The following is a 10,155-nucleotide window of genomic DNA, read 5'->3' as shown; positions in this document are numbered from 1 at the left end:
CTAATAAAATTTAATAATAAAAAGAAAAAAAAAACAAAAAAACCCCAATATCTAATTTTCCTACACTCATGGTTCTCACATTCCGTGTCCCAATCACCACTGTCTGCTTGCAACTGTTCCTCTTCCTTTGTATTTCCATACTTGAAAACTCAACCTCCTTTGCCGTTTCTGTTTATGTTCTGTTGTACATAGGGTTTTCAGAGGTCTGCTAGTTCAGAAGTGGATGGCCAGTCCTTCTTCCTAGTCTGTCTCAATGTGAATGTTCAGATTTAGAGAAGTATCAGACAGACCAGCAAGTTAAAGGTATATCCCTTGTTGTGGAGTTAACTTTAGTGTCAGTGTTGTCCCTGCCTTTCTCACACATGTCTTTACCCTCTTATTTCCCTGCTTCACCATCCACCAGGATACCCATCCACTTCTACCCCCTCCCTTCACATCTATCTCCCTTTGACCAGCCCTCCATCTAATAACGTATATATGAAGCTTCCATGGCTTCTGTGATTCCAATCACATCAGTTGATGGTAGTTCCTTATGTTGTGATCAATGTCTCTGAAGTTTGGTCTTAATGTTTCCCAAGTAAAGGTGATGCATCCTGTAGAACTGGTGTGTAGATAGGCTTTTCTTGGCCCGAGGGCCACAGCCCCTTGGGCCGGAACGAATATCGCGTGGTTTTTGCATCTTCGATTACCTAGGAAGATGGGAGGGGTCTGGGAGGTCTGAGACTGGCCTCTAAGCTGCCCAACTTCAGCTAGTCGGATCAGAGCAAGGGAACACTGCACGGTTCAAAATTTGGAAGGGCGTTCGCCAGGGATGCATCCTATCTCCATACCGTTTCCATCTATATGCAGAACAGATTATCCGGGAGGCTGGGCTCTGTGAGGAGAAATGTGGGGTCAAGATTGGTGGACAATTTATCAACAACCTCCGTTATGCGGATGACACAACCTTGCTTGCTGAAACTGAAGAGGACCTGAAGCGCCTGCAGCAGAGTGTCAAGGACTGCAGCCTACAATATGGATTGAGGCTCAATGTCAAGAAGACAAAGATTCTCACCACTGGACCAATTGGCAGCATCAGGATGGATTGTGGAGATTGAGATTGTACACAGCTTTAGTTTGCTTGGCTCCGTAGTCAACAGTCTTGGCACCAGCAGCCAGGAAATTAAAAGGCGCATTGCCATGGGAAAGTCTGCTGTTAGGGACCTCTCCAAAGTACTGAAGAGCAATGGTGTCTCTCTGGAGACTAAGGTGCGTCTGATACAGGCCATGGTCTTTGCAATCACTTGTTATGCATCAGAGAGTTGGACAATGACCAAGGAGGATAGAAGGAGAATTGATGCCTTTGAGCTGTGGTGCTGGAGAAGAGTATTGAGAATACCATGGACTGCTAGGAAAACAAACAGATTTGTCCTGGAAAGGGTTAAACCGGGTGGCTCCTTGGAGGCAAGGATTCTGAGGTTCCATCTAACATACTTTGGACATGTTGTGAGGAGAGACCGGTCCTTGGAGAGGGACATCATGCTTGGGAGGGTGGAGGGATAGTGGAGGAGAGGAAGGCCCTCTATGAGGTGGATTGATTCAGTGACTGGGATAATTGAGATGGGAGTGTCAGAGACAGTGCGATTGGCACAGGACTGAGCGGAGTTTAGGGCTGTTGTACATAGGGTTGCTATGAGTCGCAAGCGACTCGCCGGCACATAACAACAACAACGACAGCAAATAACATGGCCTGGATCAGACATGCCTTAGTCTATACACTAACATCCTTGCACTTTAGTCCTTTGGAGAAGTCCTTTACAACATCTTTCAAATTCTTTTTTTCCCCCCCTCAGTATTAATGGCTGGCTTTCAATATATATTTTCTTTTTTATTGAGATTTTAACAAAATTTTATAGAGAACTTGGATATCCATTCATTCATTGCTGAACATTTTTCTCCCTGCTCTCTCCTCTCCACCCTCAGTTCATTTTTCTCTTTGAAGTAAATATCATTTCATTATTGGAAAATTCCCCACCCTCACCCCAGTCCACTTGATTACTTCTACCATGGGTGTTGATTGTGGATCTAAGTAAAATGAAATCATTGACCACTTTAATCTTTTTTTTTTCTTCATCTATCTTGATGTTGCATATTGGTCCAGTAGTGAAGATTTTAGTTTTCTTGATATTGAGATGTAATCCGTATTGAAGGCTGCAGTCTTCTTCATTTTCTGCAAGTAGGATTGTGTCATCTGCATAGTACAGGTTGTTGATATATTTTCTTCCAAACTTGATGTCACAATCTTCGTCATCTAGTTCAGCTTCTCAAATTATTTTCTCAGTATACAGAATGAATAAGTATGGATAAAAGATAAAACCCTGATGCATAACTTTCCTGATTATAAACTATATAGTATTCCCTTGTCTTTTCATTCAGACGATTGTTTATTGGTCTGTGTTATAGGTTTCCTATCAGCACAATTAAGTGTTCTGGGATCTCTATTTTTCTCAATGTTATCCATAATTTCCTATGATCTATATAGTCAAATGCCTTCACATGATCAATAAAACATAAATAAACATCTTTCTGGTATTCTCTACTTTCAATCCAGATCCACATGTCATATTCCTCATGCCACAGCCTCTTGTGAATCCAGCTTGAATTTCTGTCAGCTCCCTGTCAATGGACTATCCCAGTAATTTTTTAGCAATCTTCATTCAATAAGTTTATACTTATACATAGTATTAATGGTGCTGTTCAATAATTTCCACATTTTGTTAGATCACCTTGTTTTTGTTACTGTCATGTTGGAACCAACCACACCCTCCAGTAGGATTTCAGATTCAGTAAATCATATAGGAAGAATATGCCCATCTTTCTCTTATGGAGCAGCTGGTAGATTTGAACCATGTACCTATGGAAGGGCAGTGCAATTCCTTATCATTAAACCACAACAATGACCCTACAGAGGTGAAGTAGGAGGTATTTAAAAGGGCAAATCACAGACACTGGAGAAGTGAAGCACACATGCTTTGGATCCTGGGTTCCTATGTTAAGAAGTTCCTAGCAAAGGAGTCGGAAGATCAGTCTGCCTCTCTCTCTCTCTGTTTTTGAGTCAGAATCAACTCATAGTTGAGCCTCCCTTGGATTTCCAAGGCTGTAAATTGAACAGAAGTTTGCCCATCTCCCCCCTATGGAACTGTCGGTGGATCTGAGACACCAGATAGTTGAACCCTTCCAGTTAGCAGCACAACACGCTTCATACCACACCACCACAGCTCCCTAGAAAAGGAGACAGAAAGGATTACTGCTGAAGATGGTGTGAGAAACTTTGAGACCTGGCAGCAGCCACATAAGCATGAGTGATGGGAGACTCGTACAATAGGCTGCAGTAGGGTTTCCAGTTCATATTGTGTTAGAGATGGAAGAAGGATGGACAATCTCCTCCTTGCTAATTACTGTCTCTGAAAACCCACTGATTGGTCAGCTATGGGTCAATTCTGACTCGATGGCACACGGCAAAAACATCATGTGAGAGAGTCTTGTATCTCCAGACAGGGGGCTTGCTGGTGCAGTGGAGTACTTTGAGGCAGCAGACATCAGACCAAACAACTGAGACCAAACTAAGAGGCAGCTTCTCTGTAAACATAACTCAGAAACTGCTTGAGAGTTGTCTTTTCCCAATTGGCTTAAAGTGTCAGTTTCAGTAAAACATTGTGTTTCACCTAATTGATAGTTTGCTATGTGTCAGAAAGTTGGACAATGACTAGGAATGATAGAAGGAGAACTGATGCTTTTGAGCTGTGCTGCTGGAGAAGAGTATTGAATGGACTGCCATGGACTGCCAGGAGAACAAACAGGTTGGTCTTAGAGAGAGTAAAGTCAGGCTGCTTCTTGAAGGCAAGGATTCATCTGGCATACTTTGGGCATGTTACAAGGAGGGATCAGTCCTTGGAGAGGTAAATCATACTTAGGAGGGTGGAGGGGCAGCCCCTGAGATGGACTGATTCAGTGACTGGTACAATGGAGGTAGGTGTGACAGAGACAATAAGGTTGGTACAAGATAGAGCAGGATTTAGACTGTTGTTCATAGGGTTACAATGAGTTGCAAGTGACTCGACAGCACATAACAACAATTGATTGTGAATAACTACCAACTTAGGTACAGGACTAAAACTTACAAAACTTAAAACAGAAAATAAATTCTTTCAACACCCATAGGATAAAACAATTTACCTCTTCCCTTAGTTAACTTCAAATTTTCCAGAACTTCACTTTGTTTTGAGTACTGTGTCTGTAGACAGAAGCTGTTCCCCTCACAGAAACAAAGCAACAGTTATAAGTTTCATATAAGAAAATAAAGTATACCCTACGTTAGGTCTGATAAGCAGCCATAAGTACAAAGCACTAGTTTTTAGAGCTTGGAGACATATAACTACAAAGCATTAGGTGTGTTTTGCAATTTTAGAGAAGGGTAGAATTTCTCTGGTCTTTAAATTTCCAGTTCTAACTGGGCTGGCCCTGACTGTCCTCCAGATTTCACTAGAATGCATAAAGACCAGAGAAGACATTATATAAGAAAGCTTTTTGAGAAGCACATAGTGCTACACAAATATCTCTGTGAAATTTGTGGAACCAGCAACAACTTACATTGTGATGTCTGAACTGGGGACATTAATGAAATTTTGTTTATTCTTAATTCTATTTTGGAGAACTTATTGTTATTTTTGTAAGGTGCTGTTGAGTCAAGTATGACTCATAGCAATTCTGTGAACAAAAGATCTGAACCCCACTCTATCCTGCACCATCCTCACACTTCCTGACACACAAGAGCCCATTCCAGCTGTCACTGTGTCACTCCACCTGACTGAAGGTCTTCCTCTACTTTGCCGACCCTCCACTCTTCCCAGCATATGTCCCTCTCCAAGGAATAGCACTTCCTAACAACATGTCTAAAGTATGCACCTAACAATAACAATTGTATAAACAAGACAACAGCCATTTATGAATAACACTGGCTCTTCTAACACTTGTGTTGATACTACTTAAGGGGACCCTGTCTGATTTCCTCTGCCACAAACTCTTATTTTCACTGGGTCTTGGGCTACAAGGACTCCTGCCCAAACCCTGATGGGGATCATCTAATAGTGGATGAAGTGAAATTCCTGGGACTTGTTTCAGGGGCCCAATTCTGAATTGTTGTTGTTGTTGTATGTGCCATCGAGTCGCCTGCGACTCATAGTGATCCTATGTACAACAGCCCTGAACCCTTCACTATCCCTTGCCAATCTTAATGTCTCCGGTACACTTAATCCCCATTACCCCAGTGACTGAATCAATCCATTTCATCAAAGATCTTTCTCTCCTGCACTGTCTCTCCACCTTCCCCAGTATGACATCCCTCTCCATGGACTTATCCCACCTTGCAACATGTCCAAGTATGTCAGATGAAGCTTCAGAATCCTTGCCTCCAAGGAGCAGCCCAGCTTCACACTCTCCAGGATGAACTTGTTTGTTTTCCTAGCAGTCCATGGTATATTCAGTACTCTTCTCCAGCTCAAAGGCATCAACTCTCCTTCTATCATCCCTAGTCATTGTCTAGCTCTCTGATGCATAGCAAGTAATTTCATAGACCATAACCTGTATCAGGTGCAACTTAGTCTCCAGACTAACATCATTGCTCCAATATTTTGGAGAGGTCTCTGACAGCAGATGTTCTCAATGCAATTTGTCTTTTAATTTCCTGGCTGCTGGTGCCAAGAGCATTGACTGTGGAGCCAAGCAAACTAAAGCTGTGAACAATTTCAATCTCTTCACCATCCATCATGATGCTGCCAATCGGATCAGTGGTAAGAATCTTTGTTTTCTTGATGTTGAGCTTCAATCCATATTGCAGACTATGGTCCTTGACTTTCTGCAGCAAGCGCTTCAGGCCCTCCTCAATTTCAGCAAGCAGGGTTGTGTTATCTGCATAATGCAGATAGTTGATGAGTCTACCTCCAATCCTGATGCCATATTTCTCCTCATAGAACCCAGCCTCTCAGATAATCTGTTCTGAATATATATTGAAAACATATGGAAATAGGACATATTCTTGATGCTTATCTTTCCCAATTTTGAACCATGCACTGTTTCCTTGCTCTGTTCTGATGACTGCCTCCTGATCCAAGTATAATTTTTGCATAAGCACAATCAAATGTTCTGGGATTCCCATTCTTCTCAGAGTCAGCCACAGTTTATTGTGACGCACAGTCAAATGTCTTTGCATAGTCAATGAAACAAGGATAGACATTCCTCTGGTACTCTCTGCTCTCAGCCAAGACCCATTTGACATTAGCTATAATATCCCTAGTGTCATGACCTCTTCTAACTTTAGCCTGCTCTTTAGTCAATTCTCTGTTGATGTGATATTCCAATTGTTTTTTGATAATCTTCAGCAGAATCTTGCTTTCATGTAATATCAGTTATATTGTTTGATAATTTCCACACTCTATCAGATCACCTTTCTTTGGAATGGTAACAAATATATAGATATCTTCCAGTGAGTTGATCAGGTGGTTGTCCTACAGATTTTTTGGCACGACTTGGTGAATACATCCACAGCAGCATCTGTTTGTTGAAATATGTCAATCCATATACCATCAATTCCTGGCGCCTGTGTTTTGCCAATTCTTTCAGAGCAGCTTGAACTTCTTCCTTCATCACCACAGGCTCTTGCTCACACCTTGTTTCATGAAATTCTTCTGTGTCTACCAATATCTTTTGGTACAATGACTCTGTATACTATTTCCATCTTTTTTTAATGCTTCCTATATCATTTGATATTCTGCCCAAAGCATCCTTAAGTATTGCAACTCAAGGTTTGAATTTGTTCTTCAGGTCCTTCAACTTAAGAAATTCTGAATGAGTTTTGCCCTTTTGATTTTCTGACTCCAGCTTCTTGCATATTTCATTGTAATACTTTACTTTGTCTTCCCACACTGCCCTCTGGAATCTTCTGTTCAACTCTTAATATCTTGATTTCTTCCCTTTGCTTTGGCTTCTCAGAGCTCCAGTGCAACATTTAGAGTTTTTTCTGACATCCTTCTTTAGTCTATTCTTCCTCCTCTGCCTTTGAAATGACCTTTTGCATTCTTCCTGCATGAAATTCTTGATATCCTCCCATAGTTCATCTGGTCTTCGTTCATTAATGTCCAAGGCTTCAAACCTGTTCCTGAGATGGTTTTGAAATTCAGGTGAGATAGACTCAAGGTCCTATTTGGTTCTCATGGACTTGATTTAATTTTTCTCAGCTTCAACTCGCATATGAGTTGTTGGTGTTCTGTTCCACAATCAGCTCCTGGCTTAGTTTTCACAGCTGATTTTGAGTGATTCTTTCTACAGATGTAATTGATCTGATTTCTATGCATACTATCAGGTGAAATCCATGTGTGTAGACTGTGTTTCTGTTTCTTGTAAAATGTATTTGCAATGAATAAGTCGTTGATTGTGCAAAATTCTAGCGTTCTATCGCTGGCTTCATTTCTGTCACCAAGTCCATGTTTTCCAACTGCTGATCCTTCTTCTATATTCCCAACTTTTGCATTCCAGTCACCCATGATTATTAATGCATTTTGACTTCATGTTCAATCAATCTCTGACTGCCAAAGTTGGTGGAAATCTTCTATTTCCTCCTCTTTGGCTTTGGTTGTTGGTGCATATATTTAAATGATGGTGGTATTCACTAAATCCAGTGAATCCAGTAAATCCACTTGTATGTGTATGGATATTTTCCTGTCACTCACAACTTTGTATTTCAAGACAGATCTAGAAATGACCTTTTTAACTATGAAAGCAACACCATTATCCCACACCTTTTCATCTCCAGCATAGTAGATCATATAATCCTCTGACTCAAAATGTCCCATGCCAGTCCATCTAATTTCACCAATACCTAGTATGTCAATATTTATGTGTTCCATTTCTTTCTTAATAATATCCAATTTTGCTACATTCATGGTTCTTACATTCCACGTTCCAATGACTAGTGTCTGCTTACAGCTATTCCTCCTCCTTTGTCTTTCCATACTTGAGGGTTCAGCCTCAGTTTCCATATCTGCTACTCGAAGTGTGTTCTGTTGTACATATATATGGTTTTCAAAGTCCTGGTATTTTGGAAATGGATGGTCAATTCTTCTTACTAGTCTGCCTTAATTTGATTGCTCAGATTTAGAACATTATCAGACAGACAATCATTTTACAGAGAAGAGCAGATTAAAGATATTTCCCAGTAGTAGAAAGAACCAATAGATTCCATATTGTCCCCATCCTTCCCAGATGTGTCTTGAGACATCCCTTTCCCTGCTCCACCAGCATTTACATCTACTCCCATCTACTACATTCAACATCAATCTCCCCTATCCAGCCCTTGATGTGACGGCCTTTATGTCACTCTTTCTGGGCTTCTGTGATTCCTAACACCTCAAGCTGCTGCCAGTTTGTTCCTCTGCAGGCAGCATCTCTTGATTTCAGGAGTTTTGAACTTCTGCTCCAGGATTGACTTCTTGTGCCCTAGTGCATCTTCTCCTCCATTTATGCTACAAGAGTTTCCCAGGGAAGACTGATGAATCCTATAGACTTTGTATATAATGTTGTCTTCCTAAGATTTGAAAGTGGGTTTGACCTGCAGGCTTCTGGGAGACATAATTATTGGTGGGGTCCACTGAGACACCTTCTGCCACATGCGTTATGCCTCTTCGCTCCACACTTCTGCCCCCATGCTCTGTGCTCCAAGATTTGAAGGTGGGCTTGAGTTGTTAATTACCTCATTGCCTCTCTAAAAATACTCTTTTCCAAATATCAGGACCCGTAACATATATCTAGTGTCACTAGGGTAAGCATCACCCAGCTCAGTAATGCAACTCAGCATACTCTCCTGTCGCTCCCATACACAGAATCCTTTGTAACATTTGTTATTGTAGTTGTGAATTTTTCACATATAAAACATCCTAAATTATAAAAGATAAAATTAAGAGAGAAAGGGGGGGAGGAGACAAACCCAAACTCAAACTCATTGCTATCAAATTGGAATTGATTTGTAGCTGAAGCTCCAGAAGGTTTTAGAGGCTGTCAACCTTGTGGGAGAAAACTTCCCATCTTGTGGCCACAGACTTGTTGGTGGATTCAGTAGTCAAGGATGATGTCTTTGGGTTAACAGCACAATTATCTGTGGATTGTGCCACCAGAATTCCCTCTTTCATGCATAGTACCAACAAATTGATTTGTAAAATATGCATGGAATCACAACATCATTAGTTACAGTATTATTAGTAGTGACCTTCTTAGTTTTTCCTTTTTATAAAAAAATATTGCTTCAGAGACCGGACGATGGCGGAGGTGGAGAGCACAGTGTGAAGAGCCAGAGGGATAGCAGCTTGCATAGAGAGGATACCAAAGAGTACTTTACACTCCACAGAGACTGACCATCACAGCGTGACGCGAACAGTAGGATTTTAAATCAGAACTTTCGCTAATAAATTACTTTAGAAGCTTTAAAAACCGGAGCCCTGCCTGCCTGCCCTGCAGCGGTCCTGCAGTGGTCCCACCACAGACCCAGCAAAAGCTGGAATCCACGAGCTGAGCTCAGCTGCATTGAGATTCACCTGAAAGGAAAAAGGTTAGTGGGGAAATAAGCTGAATTCTCTTGAGCCCACTAAAACCTGGAGGGTCTGAGGTGCTGCGTGGACAATAGGAATTGAATCATAACTTTTGTCGAAACTTTTAGTATTGGAACTGTGGGAACAAAGCCCCACGGACTCAGCAAAAACCGGAAGCCACTAGATGAGCTTCTAAGAGACCCATTTGAAAGGAGAAAACTTAGTGGGGAAATTGGCTTATTTCACTTAAACTCCACTAAGACCCAGTGGATCTGTTGCATGACGTGGACAGTAGAAATTTAAATCAGAACTTATGCTGGAGTGGACTCAGAACGAGCTAATAGCCTCAGTTGCAATCCGGACCACTTTTTGGTTGCACTGCAGATGGCAAATGCCAGAATTTGCAAGCCGAGCTTCTGAGGGACCCATTTGAAAAGGATAACCTTTGGGAGGAAAGTGGCTGAATTTTCTAAAGCTCCACTAAGGCCCAGTGGGTTTGTTGCATGATGGAGACAGTAGGAATTTGAATAAGAACTTTTGA

Source organism: Elephantulus edwardii, unplaced genomic scaffold, assembly GCF_000299155.1.
Source record: "Elephantulus edwardii isolate Elephantulus edwardi_28Jun2011 unplaced genomic scaffold, EleEdw1.0 scaffold00196, whole genome shotgun sequence".
In the NCBI taxonomy this organism is placed as follows: domain Eukaryota; kingdom Metazoa; phylum Chordata; class Mammalia; order Macroscelidea; family Macroscelididae; genus Elephantulus; species Elephantulus edwardii.
This window is presented reverse-complemented; position numbering follows the sequence as displayed.